This window comes from Pseudophryne corroboree, chromosome 11 (genome assembly GCF_028390025.1).
Source record: "Pseudophryne corroboree isolate aPseCor3 chromosome 11, aPseCor3.hap2, whole genome shotgun sequence".
In the NCBI taxonomy this organism is placed as follows: Eukaryota; Metazoa; Chordata; class Amphibia; order Anura; family Myobatrachidae; genus Pseudophryne; species Pseudophryne corroboree.
Window position 1 is genome coordinate 178,397,763 of NC_086454.1, and position 19,347 is coordinate 178,417,109.

The window sequence follows — 19,347 nt, forward strand, 5'->3', positions numbered from 1 at the left end:
AGGCAGGCCGACCACATCCAGCTCTCACTCTTCAACGGTTCTCATTGCTGAAAATCGGGTGCTGGATGTCCAGGCGCATGCGATCGTTTACCCTGTGCGTAAGTTTCTCTCCGCATTCATTGTCTTTCTGTGAGCCAATCTCTCTCATCTCTCTCCGTCTCTCTCTCTCTCTCTCTCTCTTTCCCTTCTCTTTCTCTCGTATCTCCCCTAGACTAGTATTGTATTGTATTAGATAGTATTGTATTTTGGTTAGGAAGTCTTTGTTATATTGTAGTGTATCATTTGTACTGTTATCCCCTTTTTACAAGTATACTAGATATAATACAGTTAATAGGCTTTGGACCCTAAACCAGTATCTGTGTATTTCCTATAGTGTTAAGTGTTCACTTGAGCGTCGGTGACGCTCAAGCAGCTTTGTAGTTAGTCAGGTTACACAAGGTTGCACTTACACCCTGTATTCACATTAAGGTATTCCGTGTATTTCATTGGTATAAGGTTTAGACATAAAGGTATAGCGTTGTGAGCGTCTGCGCCGCTGGTGATCTCCTCGTGGTCTCGAGCGTCCGCTACGCCATAGCGAATCATTACTCTAGTCATAGCCAATAACGTATCCTGTGATCACTGGGCCGTGAGCGAACGTGACGCTTGAGCGTCTCGCCTACGGCTGAGCGATCGTTACGCAACTAGCGTACCATTACGGTACTTCTTAAGTAAACAGCGTACAGTGTTCTTAGACTTCATAAAGGGTTGTTTATACGACAAGGGAATTTAGCATTGTCAGCATGCACAAGTTGCCACTGGGAATCATTTATACAAGGTCTTAAGCATGTATATAGAATGCAGGAATACACAGTCTGAGATTATCTGGTTTAAAAAGAAGTCCATTGTAAAACAGGATATATATGTAGGTGAGCTAAGCTGAGATTGATAACTCAATTCTTAAACATAACATGCTTTGATTCTCTTCATCTTGAATGCATTTAGTTTTTAAACCAGCTTGAAAAGCAAATGGATTTCAAGTCCATCACCTTAACCACTCAGCCACAACTACCTTAATGTTGTTTCACTGACAAGCTGTGTGCAAAATCAATGTTTTCATTTTTTGGTAGCTTTTACGTTAAGTTAAACTTTGGAAAATGTAAAAGCTACTTTAGTTTAATGGAAAATAAAGTTATCAAGGACAAATGAGCTTAGATTTCTACATGCATAAAAAGCAGTACATAGCTGGCAGGATTTGAACCTGCGTGGGGAAACCCCAATGGATTTCAAGTCCATCGCCTTAATCACTCGGCCACAACTACCTGACCTTTATTGGCTGATGCTACGTGGAAATCAAAACATTTTTCTTGTTGGCAGCAATAGCTGATGCATTTTATTTTCATTTGCTTCAATATTAATATATAAACTTTGTGAAATATAAAAGCTAGTATAGTTTAAGGGTCAAATATAAGTGTCAAGGACTTTTGATCTTGTACTAAATTAATTAGAAATTGGAGCCTTTAACATCACACCATGCCAACACCAGTGCTCATGAACCATATTGCACATTTTACGGACATTTTATCAAATAATAATCATTTAAAATATATTAGATTTTTCAATGGTCTATTCCTTAATAAAGTTTGGAATTATAACAACTGACACTGCACAATTAATAGTTTGTTGATTACCAGACATTTTTTCTTACCTTTCATTACATCTCTACAGCTGTAAATCCAGATAGAAAGAATCTGCATGCACAAGTTGCCACTGGGAATCATTTATACAAGGTCTTAAGCATGTACATAGAATGCAGGAATACACTGTCTGAGATTATCTGGTTTAAAAAGAAGTCCATTGTAAAACAGGATATATATGTAGGTGAGCTAAGCTGAGATTGATAACTCAATTCTTAAACATAACATGCTTTGATTCTCTTCATCTTGAATGCATTTCATTTTTAAACCAGCTTGAAAAGCAAATGGATTTCAAGTCCATCACCTTAACCACTCGGCCACAACTACCTTAATGTTGTTTCACTGACAAGCTGTGTGCAAAATCAATGTTTTAATTTTTTGGTAGCTTTTACGTTAAGTTAAACTTTGGAAAATGTTAAAGCTACTTTAGTTTAATGGAAAATAAAGTTATCAAGGACAAATGAGCTTAGATTTCTACATGCATAAAAAGCAGTACGTAGCTGGCAGGATTTGAACCTGCGCGGGGAAACACCAATGGATTTCAAGTCCCTCGCCTTAAACACTCGGCCACAACTACCTAACCTTGATTGGATGGTGCTACGTGGAAATCAAAACATTTTTCCTGTTGGCAGAAATAGCTGATGCATTTTATTTTCATTTGCTTCAATATTAATATATAAACTTTGTGAAATATAATAGCTAGTATAGTTTAATGTCAAATTTAGGTGTCAAGGACTTTTGATCTTGTACTAAATTAATTAGAAATCAGATCCTTTAACATCACACCATGCCAACATCAGTGCTCATGAACTGTATTGTACATTTTACGGACATTTTATCAAATAATAATTATTTAAAATATATTAGGTTTTTCATTGGTCTATTCCACAGGTTCTCAAACTCGGTCCTCAGAACCCCACACAGTGCATGTTTTGGAGGTCTCCTCGCAGAACCACAAGTAAATAATTAGCTCCACAAGTGGACTTCTTAAAATGTGTCAATGAGTAATTAATACGCCTGTGCACCTGCTGGGTTACCTGCAAAACATGCACTGTGTGGGGTCCTGAGGACTGAGTTTGAGAACCTATGGTCTATTCCTTAATAAAGTTTGGAATTATATCAACTGACACTGCACAATTAATAGTTTGTTGATTACCAGACATTTTTTCTTACCTTTCATTACATCTCTACAGCTGTAAATCCAGATAGAAAGAATCTGCATGCACAAGTTGCCACTGGGAATCATTTATACAAGCTCACAAGCATGTTCATAGAATGCAGGAAGACACGGTCTGAGATTATCTGGTTTAAAAAGAAGTCCATTGTAAAACAGGATATATATGTAGGTGAGCTAAGCTGAGATTGATAACTCAATTCTTAAACATAAGATGCTTTGATTCTCTTCATCTTGAATGCATTTCGTTTTTAAACCAGCTTGAAAAGCAAATGGATTTCAAGTCCATCACCTTAACCACTCGGCCACAACTACCTTAATGTTGTTTCACTGACAAGCTGTGTGCAAAATCAATGTTTTCATTTTTTGGTAGCTTTTACATTAAGTTAAACTTTGGAAAATGTAAAAGCTACTTTAGTTTAATGGAAAATAAAGTTATCAAGGACAAATGAGCTTAGATTTCTACATGCATAAAAAGCAGTATGTAGCTGGAAGGATTTGAACCTGCGCGGGGAAACCCTAATGGATTTCAAGTCCATTGCCTTAACCACTCAGCCACAACTACCTGACCTTGATTGAATGGTGCTACGTGGAAATCAAAACATTTTTCCTGTTGGCAGCAATAGCTGATGCATTTTATTTTCATTTGCTTCAATATTAATATATAAACTTTGTGAAATATAATAGCTAGTATAGTTTAATGTCAAATTTAGGTGTAAAGGACTTTTGATCTTGTACTAAATTAATTAGAAATCAGAGCCTTTAACATCACACCATGCCAACACTAGTGGTCATGAACTGTATTGTACATTTTACGGACATTTTATCAAATAATAATCATTTAAAATATATTAGGTTTACCATTGGTCTATTCCACAGGTTCTCAAACTCGGTCCTCAGAACCCCACACAGTGCATGTTTTGCAGGTCTCCTCACAGAACCACAAATAAATAATTAGCTCCACAAGTGGACCTTTTAAAATGTGTCAGTGAGTAATTAATACACCTGTGCACCTGCTGGGTTACCTGCAAAACATGCACTGTGTGGGGTCCCGAGGACTGAGTTTGAGAACCTATGGTCAATTCCTTAATAAAGTTTGGAATTATAACAACTGACACTGCACAATTAATAGTTTGTTGATTACCAGACATTTTTTCTTACCTTTCATTACATCTCTACAGCTGTAAATCCAGATAGAAAGAATCTGCATGCTCAAGTTGCCACTGGGAATCATTTATACAAGGTCTTAAGCATGTACATAGAGTGCAGGAATACACTGTCTGAGATTATCTGGTTTAAAAAGAAGTCCATTGTAAAAAAGGATATATATGTAGGTGAGCTAAGTTGAGATTGATAACTCAATTCTTAAACATAACATGCTTTGATTCTCTTCATCTTGAATGCATTTCGTTTTTAAACCAGCTTGAAAAGCAAATGGATTTCAAGTCCATCACCTTAACCACTCGGCCACAACTACCTTAATGTTGTTTCACTGACAAGCTGTGTGCAAAATCAATGTTTTCATTTTTTGGTAGCTTTTACATTAAGTTAAACTTTGGAAAATGTAAAAGCTACTTTAGTTTAATGGAAAATAAAGTTATCAAGGACAAATGAGCTTAGATTTCTACATGCATAAAAAGCAGTACGTAGCTGGCAGAATTTGAACCTGCGCGGGGAAACCCCAATGGATTTCAAGTCCATCGCCTTAACCACTCGGCCACAACTACCTGACCTTGATTGGATGGTGCTACGTGGAAATCAAAACATATTTCCTGTTGGCAGCAATAGCTGATGCATTTTATTTTCATTTGCTTCAATATTACTATATAAACTTTGTGAAATATAATAGCTAGTATAGTTTAATGTCAAATTTAGGTGTCAAGGACTTTTGATCTTGTACTAAATTAATTAGAAATCAGAGCCTTTAACATCACACTATGCCAACACTAGTACTCATGAACTGTATTGTACATTTTACGGACATTTTATCAAATAATAATCATTTAAAATATATTAGGTTTACCATTGGTCTATTCCACAGGTTCTCAAACTCGGTCCTCAGAACCCCACACAGTGCATGTTTTGCAGGTCTCCTCACAGAACCACAAATAAATAATTAGCTCCACAAGTGGACCTTTTAAAATGTGTCAGTGAGTAATTAATACACCTGTACACCTGCTGGGATACCTGCAAAACATGCACTGTGTGGGGTCCTGAGGACTGAGTTTGAGAACCTATGGTCAATTCCTTAATAAAGTTTGGAATTATAATAACTGACACTGCACAATTAATAGTTTGTTGATTACCAGACATTTTTTCTTACCTTTCATTACATCTCTACAGCTGTAAATCCAGATAGAAAGAATCAGCATGCACAAGTTGCCACTGGGAATCATTTATACAAGGTCTTAAGCATGTACATAGAATGCAGGAATACACAGTCTGAGATTATCTGGTTTAAAAAGAAGTCCATTGTAAAACAGGATATATATGTAGGTGAGCTAAGCTGAGATTGATAACTCAATTCTTAAACATAACATGCTTTGATTCTCTTCATCTTGAATGCATTTAGTTTTTAAACCAGCTTGAAAAGCAAATGGATTTCAAGTCCATCACCTTAACCACTCAGCCACAACTGCCTTAATGTTGTTTCACTGACAAGCTGTGTGCAAAATCAATGTTTTCATTTTTTGGTAGCTTTTACGTTAAGTTAAACTTTGGAAAATGTAAAAGCTACTTTAGTTTAATGGAAAATAAAGTTATCAAGGACAAATGAGCTTAGATTTCTACATGCATAAAAAGCAGTACATAGCTGGCAGGATTTGAACCTGCGTGGGGAAACCCCAATGGATTTCAAGTCCATCGCCTTAATCACTCGGCTCAACTACCTGACCTTTATTGGCTGGTGCTACGTAAAAATCAAAACATTTTTCTTGTTGGCAGCAATAGCTGATGCATTTTATTTTCATTTGCTTCAATATTAATATATAAACTTTGTGAAATATAATAGCTAGTATAGTTTAATGTCAAATTTAGGTGTCAAGGACTTTTGATCTTTACTAAATTAATTAGAAATCAGAGCCTTTAACATCACACCATGCCAACACCAGTGCTCATGAACCATATTGCACATTTTACGGACATTTTATCAAATAATAATCATTTAAAATATATTAGGTTTTTCATTGGTCTATTCCTTAATAAAGTTTGGAATTATAACAACTGACACTGCACAATTAATAGTTTGTTGATTACCAGACATTTTTTCTTACCTTTCATTACATCTCTACAGCTGTAAATCCAGATAGAAAGAATCTGCATGCACAAGTTGCCACTGGGAATCATTTATACAAGGTCACAAGCATGTTCATAGAATGCAGGAAGACACTGTCTGAGATTATCTGGTTTAAAAAGAAGTCCATTGTAAAACAGGATATATATGTAGGTGAACTAAGTTGAGATTGATAACTCAATTCTTAAACATAACATGCTTTGATTCTCTTCATCTTGAATGCATTTCGTTTTTAAACCAGCTTGAAAAGCAAATGGATTTCAAGTCCATCACCTTAACCACTCGGCCACAACTACCTTAATGTTGTTTCACTGACAAGCTGTGTGCAAAATCAATGTTTTCATTTTTTGGTAGCTTTTACATTAAGTTAAACTTTGGAAAATGTAAAAGCTACTTTAGTTTAATGGAAAATAAAGTTATCAAGGACAAATGAGCTTAGATTTCTACATGCATAAAAAGCAGTACGTAGCTGGCAGAATTTGAACCTGCGCGGGGAAACCCCAATGGATTTCAAGTCCATCGCCTTAACCACTCGGCCACAACTACCTGACCTTGATTGGATGGTGCTACGTGGAAATCAAAACATATTTCCTGTTGGCAGCAATAGCTGATGCATTTTATTTTCATTTGCTTCAATATTACTATATAAACTTTGTGAAATATAATAGCTAGTATAGTTTAATGTCAAATTTAGGTGTCAATGACTTTTGATCTTGTACTAAATTAATTAGAAATCAGAGCCTTTAACATCACACCATGCCAACACTAGTGCTCATGAACTGTATTGTACATTTTACGGACATTTTATCAAATAATAATCATTTAAAATATATTAGGTTTACCATTGGTCTATTCCACAGGTTCTCAAACTCGGTCCTCAGAACCCCACACAGTGCATGTTTTGCAGGTCTCCTCACAGAACCACAAATAAATAATTAGCTCCACAAGTGGACTTTTTAAAATGTGTCAGTGAGTAATTAATACACCTGTACACCTGCTGGGATACCTGCAAAACATGCACTGTGTGGGGTCCTGAGGACTGAGTTTGAGAACCTATGGTCTATTCCTTAATAAAGTTTGGAATTATAACAACTGACACTGCACAATTAATAGTTTGTTGATTACCAGACATTTTTTCTTACCTTTCATTACATCTCTACAGCTGTAAATCCAGATAAAAAGAATCTGCATGCACAAGTTGCCACTGGGAAACATTTATACAAGGTCACAATCATGTACATAGAATGCAGGAAGACACTGTCTGAGATTATCTGGTTTAAAAAGAAGTCCATTGTAAAACAGGATATATATGTAGGTGAGCTAAGCTGAGATTGATAACTCAATTCTTAAACATAACATGCTTTGATTCTCTTCATCTTGAATGCATTTTGTTTTTAAACCAGCTTGAAAAGCAAATGGGTTTCGAGTCCATCACCTTAACCACTCGGTCACAACTACCTTAATGCATACTTGCCTACCTAACCCTGTCCATGAGGGAGAAAATGCTCTGTTCTTGGACTTTCCTGGTAATGTATGATTGCCATCACCTGTGGTGAAACACCTTTCTTATCAATTACCTAGCTCACCACAGGTGATGGCAATCATACATTACCAGGAAAGTCCAGGAACAGAGCATTTTCTCCCTCATGAAGAGGGTCAGGTAAGCAAGTATGCATTAATGTTGTTTCACTGACAAGCTGTGTGCAAAATCAATGTTTTCCTTTTTTGGTAGCTTTTACATTAAGATAAACTTTGGGAAATGTAAAAGCTACTTTAGTTTAATGGAAAATAAAGTTATCAAGGACAAATGAGCTTAGCTTTCTACATGCATAAAAAGCAGTACGTAGTTGGCAGGATTTGAACCTGCACAGGGAAACCCTAACGGATTTCAAGTCCATCGCCTTAACCACTCGGTCACAACTACCTGGCATCGATTGTGTGGTGTTACGTGGAAATCAAAACATTTTTCCTGTTGGCAGCAATAGCTGATGCATTTTATTTTAATTTGCTTCAATATTAATATATAAACTTTGTGAAATATAATAGCTAGTATAGTTTAATGTCAAATTTAGGTGTCAAGGACTTTTGATCTTGTACTAAATTAATTAGAAATCAGAGCCTTTAACATCACACCATGCCAACACTAGTGCTCATGAACTGTATTGTACATTTTACGGACATTTTATCAAATCTTAATCATTTAAAATATATTAGGTTTTTCATTGGTCTATTCCACAGGTTCTCAAACCCGGTCCTCAGAACCGCACACAGTGCATGTTTTGCAGGTCTCCTTGCAGAACCACAAGTAAATAATTAGCTCCACAAGTGGACTTTTTAAAATGTGTCAGTCAGTAATTAATACACCTGTGCACCTGCAAAACATACACTGTGTGAGGTCCTGAGGACTGAGTTTGATAACCTATGGTCTATTCCTTAATAAAGTTTGGAATTATAACAACTGACACTGCACAATTAATAGTTTGTTGATTACCAGACATTTTTTCTTACCTTTCATTACATCTCTACAGCTGTAAATCCAGATAGAAAGAATCTGCATGCACAAGTTGCCACTGGGAATCATTTATACAAGGTCTTAAGCATGTACATAGAATGCAGGAATACACTGTCTGAGATTATCTGGTTTAAAAAGAAGTCCATTGTAAAACAGGATATATATGTAGGTGAGCTAAACTGAGATTGATAACTCAATTCTTAAACATAACATGCTTTGATTCTCTTCATCTTGAATGCATTTTGTTTTTAAACCAGCTTGAAAAGCAAATGTATTTCGAGTCCATCACCTTAACCACTCGGCCACAACTACCTTAATGTTGTTTCACTGATAATCTGTGTGCAAAATCAATGTTTTCATTTTTTGGTAGCTTTTACATTAAGTTAAACTTTGGAAAATGTAAAAGCTACTTTAGTTTAATGGAAAATAAAGTTATCAAGGACAAATAAGCTTAGCTTTCTACATGCATAAAAAGCAGTATGTAGCTGGCAGGATTTGAACCTGCGCGGTGAAACCCCGATGGATTTCAAGGTCCGTCGCCTTAACCGCTCGGCCACAACTACCTGACCTTGACTGAATGGTGCTGCGTGGAATTCAAAACATTTTTCCTGTTCGCAGCAATAGCTGATGCATTTTATTTTAGTTTGCTTCAATATTAATATATAAACTTTGTGAAATATAATAGCTAGTATAGCTTTATGTCAAATTTAGGTGTCAAGGACTTTTGATCTTGTACTAAATTCATTAGAAATCAGAGCCTTTAACATCACACCATGCCAACACTAGTGCTCATGAACTGTATTGTACATTTTACGGACATTTTATCAAATCTTAATCATTTAAAATATATTAGGTTTTTCATTGGTCTATTCCACAGGTTCTCAAACCCGGTCCTCAGAACCGCACACAGTGCATGTTTTGCAGGTCTCCTCGCAGAACCACAAGTAAATAATTAGCTCCACAAGTGGACTTTTTAAAATGTGTCAGTGAGTAATTAAAACACCTGTGCACCTGCTGGGTTACCTGCAAAACATGCACTGTGTGGGGTCCTGAGGACTGAGTTTGAGAACCTATGGTCTATTCCTTAATAAAGTTTGGAATTATAACAACTGACACTGCACAATTAATAGTTTGTTGATTACCAGACATTTTTTCTTACCTTTCATTACATCTCTACAGCTGTAAATCCAGAAAGAAAGAATCTGCATGCACAAGTTGCCACTGGGAAACATTTATACAAGGTCACAAGCATGTACATAGAATGCAGGAAGACACTGTCTGAGATTATCTGGTTTAAAAAGAAGTCCATTGTAAAACAGGATATATATGTAGGTGAGCTAAGCTGAGATTGATAACTCAATTCTTTAACATAACATGCTTTGATTCTCTTCATCTTGAATGCATTTCGTTTTTAAACCAGCTTGAAAAGCAAACGTAGCTGACAGGATTTGAACCTGTGCGGGGATACCCCAATGGATTTAGAGTCCATCGCCTTAACCACTCGGCCACAGCTACCTTAATATTGTTTCATTAACAAGCTGTGTGCAAAATCAATGTTTTCCTTTTTTGGTAGCTTCTACATTAAGTTAAACTTTGGAAAATGTAAAAGCTACATTAGTTTCATGGAAAACAAAAGTTATCAAGGACAAATGAGCTTAGCTTTCTACATGCATAAAAAGCAGTACGTAGATGGCAGTATTTGAACCTGCGCGGGGAAACCCCAATGGATTTCAAGCCCATTGCCTCAACCACTCGGCCACAACTACCAGACCTCGATTGGATTGTGCTACTTGGAAATCAAAACATTTTTCCTGTTGGCAGAAATATCTGATGCATTTTATTTTAATTTGCTTCAATATTAATATATAAACTTTGTGAAATATAATAGCTAGTATAGTTTAAGTTCAAATATAAGTGTCAAGGACTTTTGATCTTGTACTAAATTAATTAGAAATCGGAGCCTTTAACATCACACCATGCCAACACCAGTGCTCATGAACCATATTGTACATTTTACGGACATTTTATCAAATAATAATCATTTAAAATATATTAGGTTTTTCATTGGTCTATTCCTTAATAAAAAGTTTAGAATTATAACAACTGACACTGCACAATTAATAGTTTGTTGATTACCAGACATTTTTTCTCACCTTTCATTACATCTCTACAACTGTAAATCCAGATAGAAACAATCTGCATGCACAAGTTGCCACTGGGAAACACTTATACAAGGTCACAAGCATGTACATAGAATGCAGGAAGACACTGTCTGAGATTATCTGATTTAAAAAGAAGTCCATTGTAAAACAGGATATATATGTAGGTGAGCTAAGCTGAGATTGATAACTCAATTCTTAAACATAACATGCGTTGATTCTCTTCATCTTGAATGCATTTCGTTTTTAAACCAGCTTGAAAAGCAAACGTAGCTGACAGGATTTGAACCTGTGCGGGGATACCCCAATGGATTTCGAGTCCATCGCCTTAACCACTCGGACACAACTACCTTATTGTTGTTTCATTAACAAGCTGTGTGCAAAATCAATGTTTTCCTTTTTTGGTAGCTTCTATATTAAGTTAAACTTTGGAAAATGTAAAAGCTACATTAGTTTCATGGAAAACAAAAGTTATCAAGGACAAATGAGCTTAGCTTTCTACATGCATAAAAAGCAGTACGTAGATGGCAGGATTTGAACCTGCGCGGGGAAATCCCAATGGATTTCAAGCCCATTGCCTCAACCACTCGGCCACAACTACCTCACCTTGATTGGCTGGTGCTACTTGGAAATCAAAACATTTTTCCTATTGGCAGAAATATCTGATGCATTTTATTTTAATTTGCTTCAATATTAATATATAAACTTTGTGAAATATAATAGCTAGTATAGTTTAAGGGTCAAATATAAGTGTCAAAAACTTTTGATCTTGTACTAAATTAATTAGAAATCGGAGCCTTTAACATCACACCATGCCAACACCAGTGCTCATGAACCATATTGTACATTTTACGGACATTTTATCAAATAATAATCATTTAAAATATATTAGGTTTTTCATTGGTCTATTCCTTAATAAAGTTTGGAATTATAACTACTGACACTGCACAATTAATAGTTTGTTGATTACCAGACATTTTTTATTACCTTTCATTACATCTCTACAGCTGTAAATCCAGATGGAAAGAATCTGCATTCACAAGTTGCCACTGGGAATCATTTATACAAGGTCTTTAGCATGTACATAGAATGCAGGAATACACTGTCTGAGATTATCTGGTTTAAAAAGAAGTCCATTGTAAAACAGGATATATATGTAGGTGAGCTAAGCTGAGATTGATAACTCAATTCTTAAACATAACATGCTTTGATTCTCTTCATCTTGAATGCATTTCGTTTTTAAACCAGTTTGAAAAGCAAATGGATTTTGAGTCCATCACCTTAACCACTCGGCCACAACTACCTTAATGTTGTTTCACTGATAATCTGTGTGCAAAATCAATGTTTTCATTTTTTGGTAGCTTTTACATTAACTTAAACTTTGGAAAATGTTAAAGCTACTTTAGTTTAATGGAAAATAAAGTTATCAAGGACAAATGAGCTTAGCTTTCTACATGCATAAAAAGCAGTATGTAGCTGGCAGGATTTGAACCTGTGCGGGGAAACCCCAATGGATTTCCAGTCCATCACCCTAACCACTCGGCCACAACCACCTAAACTTGAGTGGATGGTGCTGCGTGGAATTCAAAACATTTTTCCTGTTCGCAGCAATAGCTTATGCATTTTATTTTAATTTGCTTCAATATTAATATTTAAACTTTGTGAAATATAATAGCTAATATAGTTTAATGTCAAATTTAGGTGTCAAGGACTTTTGAACTTGTACTAAATTAATTAGAAATCAGAGCCTTTAACATCACACCATGCCAGCACCAGTGCTCATGAACTGTATTGTACATTTTATGGACATTTTATCAAATAATAATCATTTAAAATATATTAGGTTTTTCATTGGTCTATTCCACAGGTTTTCAAACTCGGTCCTCAGAACTGCACACAGTGCATGTTTTGCAGGTCTCCTCGCAGAACCGCAAGTAAATAATTAGCTCCAAAAGTGGACCTTTTAAAATGTGTCAGTGAGTAATTAAAACACCTGTGCACCTGCTGGGTTACCTGCAAAACATGCACTGTGTGGGGTCCTGAGGACTGAGTTTGAGAACCTATGGTCTATTCTTTAATAAAGTTTGGAATTATAACAACTGACACTGCACAATTAATAGTTTGTTGATTACCAGACATTTTTTCTTACCTTTCATTACATCTCTACAGCTGTAAATCCAGATAGAAAGAATCTGCATGCACAAGTTGCCACTGGGAAACATTTATACAAGGTCACAATCATGTACATAGAATGCAGGAAGACACTATCTGAGATTATATGGTTTAAAAAGAAGTCCATTGTAAAACAGGATATATATGTAGGTGAGCTAAGCTGAGATTGATAACTCAATTCTTAAACATAACATGCTTTGATTCTCTTCATCTTGAATTCATTTCGTTTTTAAACCAGCTTGAAAAGCAAACGTAGCTGATAGGATTTGAACCTGTGCAGGGATACCCCAAAGGATTTCTAGTCCATCGCCTTAACCACTCGGCCACAGCTACCTTATTGTTGTTTCATTAACAAGCTGTGTGCATAATCAATGTTTTCCTTTTTTGGTAGCTTCTATATTAAGTTAAACTTTGGGAAATGTAAAAGCTACATTAGTTTCATGGAAAATAAAGTTATCAAGGACAAATGAGCTTAGCTTTCTACATGCATAAAAAGCAGTACGTAGATGGCAGGATTTGAACCTGCGCGGGGAAACCCCAATGGATTTAAAGCCCATTGCCTCAACCACTCGGCCACAACTACCTGACCTCGATTGGACGGTGCTACTTGGAAATCAAAACATTTTTCCTGTTGGCAGAAATATCTGATGCATTTTATTTTAATTTGCTTCAATATTAATATATAAACTTTGTGAAATATAATAGCTAGTATAGTTTAAGGGTCAAATATAAGTGTCAAGGACTTTTGATCTTGTACTAAATTAATTAGAAATCGGAGCCTTTAACATCACACCATGCCAACACCAGTGCTCATGAACCATATTGTACATTTTACGGACATTTTATTAAATAATAATCATTTAAAATATATTAGGTTTTTCATTGGTCTATTCCTTAATAAAGTTTGGAATTATAACAACTGACACTGCACAATTAATAGTTTGTTGATTACCAGACATTTTTTCTTACCTTTCATTACATCTCTACAGTTGTAAATCCAGATAGAAAGTATCTGCATGCACAAGTTGCCACTGGGAATCATTTATACAAGGTCTTAAGCATGTACATAGAATGCAGGAATACACTGTCTGAGATTATCTGGTTTAAAAAGAAGTCCATTGTAAAACAGGATATATATGTAGGTGAGCTAAGCTAAGATTGATAACTCAATTCTTAAACATAACATGCTTTAATTCTATTCATCTTGAATGCATTTCGTTTTTAAACCAGCATGAAAAGCAAATGGATTTCGAGTCCATCACCTTAAACACTCGGCCACAACTACCTTAATGTTGTTTCACTGACAAGCTGTGTGCTAAATCAAATTTTTCATTTATTGGTATCTTTTACATTAAGTTAAACTTTGGAAAATGTAAAAGCTACTTTAGTTTAATGGAAAATAAAGTTATCAAGGACAAATGAGCTTAGCTTTCTACATGCATAAAAAGCAGTATGTAGCTGGCAGGATTTGAACCTGCGTGGGGAAACTGCAATGGATGTCAAGGCCATCGCCTTAACCACTTGGCCACAACTACCTGACCTCGATTGAATGGTGCTACGTGGAAATCAAAACATTTTTCCTGTTGGCAGCAATAGCTGATGCATTTTATTTTAATTTGCTTCAATATTAATATATAAACTTTGTGAAATATAATAGCTAGTATAATTAAATGTCAAATTTAGGTGTCAAGAACTTTTGATCTTGTACTAAATTAATTAGAAATCAGAGCCTTTAACATCACACCATGCCAACACCAGTGCTCATAAAATGTATTGTACATTTTACGGACATTTTATCAAATAATAATCATTTAAAATATATTAGGTTTTTCATTGGTCTATTCCACAGGTTCTCAAACTCGGTCCTCAGAACCCCACACAGTGCATGTTTTGGAGGTCTCCTTGCAGAACCACAAGTAAATAATTAGCTCCACAAGTGGACTTTTTAAAATGTGTCAGTGAGTAATTAATACACCTGTGCACCTGCTGGGTTACCTGCAAAACATGCACTGTGTGGGGTCCTGAGGACTGAGTTTGAGAACCTATGGTCTATTCCTTAATAAAGTTTGGAATTATAACAACTGACACTGCACAATTAATAGTTTGTTGATTACCAGACATTTTTTCTTACCTTTCATTACATCTCTACAGCTGTAAATCCAGATAAAAAGAATCTGCATGCACAAGTTGCCACTGGGAAACATTTATACAAGGTCACAAGCATGTACATAGAATGCAGGAAGACACTGTCTGAGATTATCTGGTTTAAAAAGAAGTCCATTGTAAAACAGGATATATATGTAGGTGAGCTAAGCTGAGATTGATAACTCAATTCTTAAACATAACATGCTTTGATTCTCTTCATCTTGAATGCATTTTGTTTTTAAACCAGCTTGAAAAGCAAATGGGTTTCGAGTCCATCACCTTAACCACTCGGTCACAACTACCTTAATGCATACTTGCCTACCTAACCCTGTCCATGAGGGAGAAAATGCTCTGTTCTTGGACTTTCCTGGTAATGTATGATTGCCATCACCTGTGGTGAAACACCTTTCTTATCAATTACCTAGCTCACCACAGGTGATGGCAATCATACATTACCAGGAAAGTCCAGGAACAGAGCATTTTCTCCCTCATGAAGAGGGTCAGGTAAGCAAGTATGCATTAATGTTGTTTCACTGACAAGCTGTGTGCAAAATCAATGTTTTCCTTTTTTGGTAGCTTTTACATTAAGATAAACTTTGGGAAATGTAAAAGCTACTTTAGTTTAATGGAAAATAAAGATATCAAGGACAAATGAGCTTAGCTTTCTACATGCATAAAAAGCAGTACGTAGTTGGCAGGATTTGAACCTGCACAGGGAAACCCCAACGGATTTCAAGTCCATCGCCTTAACCACTCGGTCACAACTACCTGGCATAGATTGTGTGGTGTTACGTGGAAATCAAAACATTTTTCCTGTTGGCAGCAATAGCTGATGCATTTTATTTTAATTTGCTTCAATATTAATATATAAACTTTGTGAAATATAATAGCTAGTATAGTTTAATGTCAAATTTAGGTGTGAAGGACTTTTGATCTTGCACTAAATTAATTAGAAATCAGAGCCTTTAACATCACACCATGCCAACACTAGTGCTCATGAACTGTATTGTACATTTTACGGACATTTTATCAAATCTTAATCATTTAAAATATATTAGGTTTTTCATTGGTCTATTCCACAGGTTCTCAAACCCGGTCCTCAGAACCGCACACAGTGCATGTTTTGCAGGTCTCCTTGCAGAACCACAAGTAAATAATTAGCTCCACAAGTGGACTTTTTAAAATGTGTCAGTCAGTAATTAATACACCTGTGCACCTGCAAAACATACAATGTGTGAGGTCCTGAGGACTGAGTTTGATAACCTATGGTCTATTCCTTAATAAAGTTTGGAATTATAACAACTGACACTGCACAATTAATAGTTTGTTGATTACCAGACATTTTTTCTTACCTTTCATTACATCTCTACAGCTGTAAATCCAGATAGAAAGAATCTGCATGCACAAGTTGCCACTGGGAATCATTTATACAAGGTCTTAAGCATGTACATAGAATGCAGGAATACACTGTCTGAGATTATCTGGTTTAAAAAGAAGTCCATTGTAAAACAGGATATATATGTAGGTGAGCTAAACTGAGATTGATAATTCAATTCTTAAACATAACATGCTTTGATTCTCTTCATCTTGAATGCATTTCGTTTTTAAACCAGCTTGAAAAGCAAATGGATTTCGAGTCCATCACCTTAACCACTCGGCCACAACTACCTCAATGTTGTTTCACTGACAAGCTGTGTGCAAAATCAATGTTTTCATTTTTTGGTAGCTTTTACATTAAGTTAAACTTTGGAAAATGTAAAAGCTACTTTAGTTTAATGGAAAATAAAGTTATCAAGGACAAATGAGCTTAGCTTTCTACATGCATAAAAAGCAGTACGTAGCTGGCAGGATTTGAATCTGTGCGGGGAAACCCCAATGGATTTCAAGTCCATCGCCTTAACCACTCGGACACAACTACCTTATTGTTGTTTCATTAACAAGCTGTGTGCAAAATCAATGTTTTCCTTTTTTGGTAGCTTCTATATTAAGTTAAACTTTGGGAAATGTAAAAGCTACTTTAGTTTAATGGAAAATAAAGTTATCAAGGACAAATGAGCTTAGCTTTCTACAATCATAAAAAGCAGTACGTAGATGGCAGGATTTGAACCTGCGCGGGGAAACCCCAATGGATTTCAAGCCCATTGCCTCAACCACTCGGCCACAACTACCTGACCTCGATTGGACGGTGCTACGTGGAAATCAAAACATTTTTCCTGTTGGCAGAAATATCTGATGCATTTTATTTTAATTTGCTTCAATATTAATATATAAACTTTGTGAAATATAATAGCTAGTATAGTTTCAGGGTCAAATATAAGTGTCAAGGATTTTTGATCTTGTACTAAATTCATTAGAAATCGGAGCCTTTAACATCACACCATGCCAACACCAGTGCTCATGAACTGTATTGTACATTTTACGGACATTTTATCAAATAATAATAATTTTAAATAATTTAGGTTTTTCATTGGTCTATTCCACAGGTTCTCAAACTCGGTCCTCAGAACCGCACACAGTGCATGTTTTGCAGGTCTCCTTGCAGAACCACAAGTAAATAATTAGCTCCACAAGTGGACTTTTTAGAATGTGTCAGTGAGTAATTAATACACCTGTGCACCTGCAAAACATACACTGTGTGGGGTCCTGAGGACTGAGTTTGATAACCTATGGTCTATTCCTTAATAAAGTTTGGAATTATAACAATTGACACTGCACAATTAATAGTTTGTTGATTACCAGACATTTTTTCTTACCTTTCATTACATCTCTACAGCTGTAAATCCAGATAGAAAGAATCTGCATGCACAAGTTGCCACTGGGAATCATTTATACAAGGTCTTAAGCATGTACATAGAATGCAGGAATACACTGTCTGAGATTATCTGGTTTAAAAAGAAGTCCATTGTAAAACAGGATATATATGTAGGTGAGCTAAACTGAGATTGATAATTCAATTCTTAAACATAACATGCTTTGATTCTCTTCATCTTGAATGCATTTCGTTTTTAAACCAGCTTGAAAAGCAAATGGATTTCGAGTCCATCACCTTAACCACTCGGCCACAACTACCTCAATGTTGTTTCACTGACAAGCTGTGTGCAAAATCAATGTTTTCATTTTTTGGTAGCTTTTACATTAAGTTAAACTTTGGAAAATGTAAAAGCTACTTTAGTTTAATGGAAAATAAAGTTATCAAGGACAAATGAGCTTAGCTTTCTAAATGCATAAAAAGCAGTACGTAGCTGGCAGGATTTGAATCTGTGCGGGGAAACCCCAATGGATTTCAAGTCCATCGCCTTAACCACTCGGACACAACTACCTTATTGTTGTTTCATTAACAAGCTGTGTGCAAAATCAATGTTTTCCTTTTTTGGTAGCTTCTATATTAAGTTAAACTTTGGGAAATGTAAAAGCTACTTTAGTTTAATGGAAAATAAAGTTATCAAGGACAAATGAGCTTAGCTTTCTACAATCATAAAAAGCAGTACGTAGATGGCAGGATTTGAACCTGCGCGGGGAAACCCCAATGGATTTCAAGCCCATTGCCTCAACCACTCGGCCACAACTACCTGACCTCGATTGGACGGTGCTACTTGGAAATCAAAACATTTTTCCTGTTGGCAGAAATATCTGATGCATTTTATTTTAATTTGCTTCAATATTAATATATAAACTTTGTGAAATATAATAGCTAGTATAGTTTCAGGGTCAAATATAAGTGTCAAGGATTTTTGATCTTGTACTAAATTCATTAGAAATCGGAGCCTTTAACATCACACCATGCCAACACCAGTGCTCATGAACTGTATTGTACATTTTACGGACATTTTATCAAATAATAATAATTTTAAATAATTTAGGTTTTTCATTGGTCTATTCCACAGGTTCTCAAACTCGGTCCTCAGAACCGCACACAGTGCATGTTTTGCAGGTCTCCTTGCAGAACCACAAGTAAATAATTAGCTCCACAAGTGGACTTTTTAGAATGTGTCAGTGAGTAATTAATACACCTGTGCACCTGCAAAACATACACTGTGTGGGGTCCTGAGGACTGAGTTTGATAACCTATGGTCTATTCCTTAATAAAGTTTGGAATTATAACAACTGACACTGCACAATTAATAGTTTGTTGATTACCAGACATTTTTTCTTACCTTTCATTACATCTCTACAGCTGTAAATCCAGATAGAAACAATCTGCATGCACAAGTTGCCAC

General features: G+C 35.7%; 18 non-coding genes across 18 annotated transcripts; all 18 read right to left on the reverse strand.

The window, feature by feature from the left end:
• Positions 1 to 1,219: 1,219 nt before the first annotated feature.
• Positions 1,220 to 1,301, reverse strand: TRNAS-UGA (transfer RNA serine (anticodon UGA)). Its single transcript has one exon. It is a non-coding gene; the product is annotated as a tRNA-Ser (tRNA).
• Positions 1,302 to 2,171: 870 nt separating this feature from the next.
• TRNAS-UGA (transfer RNA serine (anticodon UGA)) lies at positions 2,172 to 2,253 on the reverse strand. Its single transcript has one exon. It is a non-coding gene; the product is annotated as a tRNA-Ser (tRNA).
• Positions 2,254 to 3,333: 1,080 nt separating this feature from the next.
• TRNAS-UGA (transfer RNA serine (anticodon UGA)) lies at positions 3,334 to 3,415 on the reverse strand. Its single transcript has one exon. It is a non-coding gene; the product is annotated as a tRNA-Ser (tRNA).
• Positions 3,416 to 4,495: 1,080 nt separating this feature from the next.
• TRNAS-UGA (transfer RNA serine (anticodon UGA)) lies at positions 4,496 to 4,577 on the reverse strand. The gene has a single exon. It is a non-coding gene; the product is annotated as a tRNA-Ser (tRNA).
• A 1,080-nt stretch (positions 4,578 to 5,657) lies between these two features.
• Positions 5,658 to 5,738, reverse strand: TRNAS-UGA (transfer RNA serine (anticodon UGA)). The gene has a single exon. It is a non-coding gene; the product is annotated as a tRNA-Ser (tRNA).
• Positions 5,739 to 6,606: 868 nt separating this feature from the next.
• Positions 6,607 to 6,688, reverse strand: TRNAS-UGA (transfer RNA serine (anticodon UGA)). Its single transcript has one exon. It is a non-coding gene; the product is annotated as a tRNA-Ser (tRNA).
• A 1,296-nt stretch (positions 6,689 to 7,984) lies between these two features.
• On the reverse strand, positions 7,985 to 8,066 carry TRNAS-UGA (transfer RNA serine (anticodon UGA)). Its single transcript has one exon. It is a non-coding gene; the product is annotated as a tRNA-Ser (tRNA).
• Positions 8,067 to 9,134: 1,068 nt separating this feature from the next.
• Positions 9,135 to 9,217, reverse strand: TRNAQ-UUG (transfer RNA glutamine (anticodon UUG)). Its single transcript has one exon. It is a non-coding gene; the product is annotated as a tRNA-Gln (tRNA).
• A 1,121-nt stretch (positions 9,218 to 10,338) lies between these two features.
• Positions 10,339 to 10,420, reverse strand: TRNAS-UGA (transfer RNA serine (anticodon UGA)). Its single transcript has one exon. It is a non-coding gene; the product is annotated as a tRNA-Ser (tRNA).
• A 661-nt stretch (positions 10,421 to 11,081) lies between these two features.
• On the reverse strand, positions 11,082 to 11,163 carry TRNAS-CGA (transfer RNA serine (anticodon CGA)). The gene has a single exon. It is a non-coding gene; the product is annotated as a tRNA-Ser (tRNA).
• Positions 11,164 to 11,332: 169 nt separating this feature from the next.
• On the reverse strand, positions 11,333 to 11,414 carry TRNAS-UGA (transfer RNA serine (anticodon UGA)). Its single transcript has one exon. It is a non-coding gene; the product is annotated as a tRNA-Ser (tRNA).
• An 870-nt stretch (positions 11,415 to 12,284) lies between these two features.
• On the reverse strand, positions 12,285 to 12,366 carry TRNAS-GGA (transfer RNA serine (anticodon GGA)). Its single transcript has one exon. It is a non-coding gene; the product is annotated as a tRNA-Ser (tRNA).
• An 870-nt stretch (positions 12,367 to 13,236) lies between these two features.
• Positions 13,237 to 13,318, reverse strand: TRNAS-AGA (transfer RNA serine (anticodon AGA)). Its single transcript has one exon. It is a non-coding gene; the product is annotated as a tRNA-Ser (tRNA).
• Positions 13,319 to 15,816: 2,498 nt separating this feature from the next.
• On the reverse strand, positions 15,817 to 15,898 carry TRNAS-UGA (transfer RNA serine (anticodon UGA)). The gene has a single exon. It is a non-coding gene; the product is annotated as a tRNA-Ser (tRNA).
• A 1,068-nt stretch (positions 15,899 to 16,966) lies between these two features.
• Positions 16,967 to 17,048, reverse strand: TRNAS-UGA (transfer RNA serine (anticodon UGA)). The gene has a single exon. It is a non-coding gene; the product is annotated as a tRNA-Ser (tRNA).
• Positions 17,049 to 17,216: 168 nt separating this feature from the next.
• TRNAS-UGA (transfer RNA serine (anticodon UGA)) lies at positions 17,217 to 17,298 on the reverse strand. The gene has a single exon. It is a non-coding gene; the product is annotated as a tRNA-Ser (tRNA).
• Positions 17,299 to 18,367: 1,069 nt separating this feature from the next.
• On the reverse strand, positions 18,368 to 18,449 carry TRNAS-UGA (transfer RNA serine (anticodon UGA)). The gene has a single exon. It is a non-coding gene; the product is annotated as a tRNA-Ser (tRNA).
• Positions 18,450 to 18,617: 168 nt separating this feature from the next.
• On the reverse strand, positions 18,618 to 18,699 carry TRNAS-UGA (transfer RNA serine (anticodon UGA)). Its single transcript has one exon. It is a non-coding gene; the product is annotated as a tRNA-Ser (tRNA).
• Between the last annotated feature and the right edge of the window lie 648 nt (positions 18,700 to 19,347).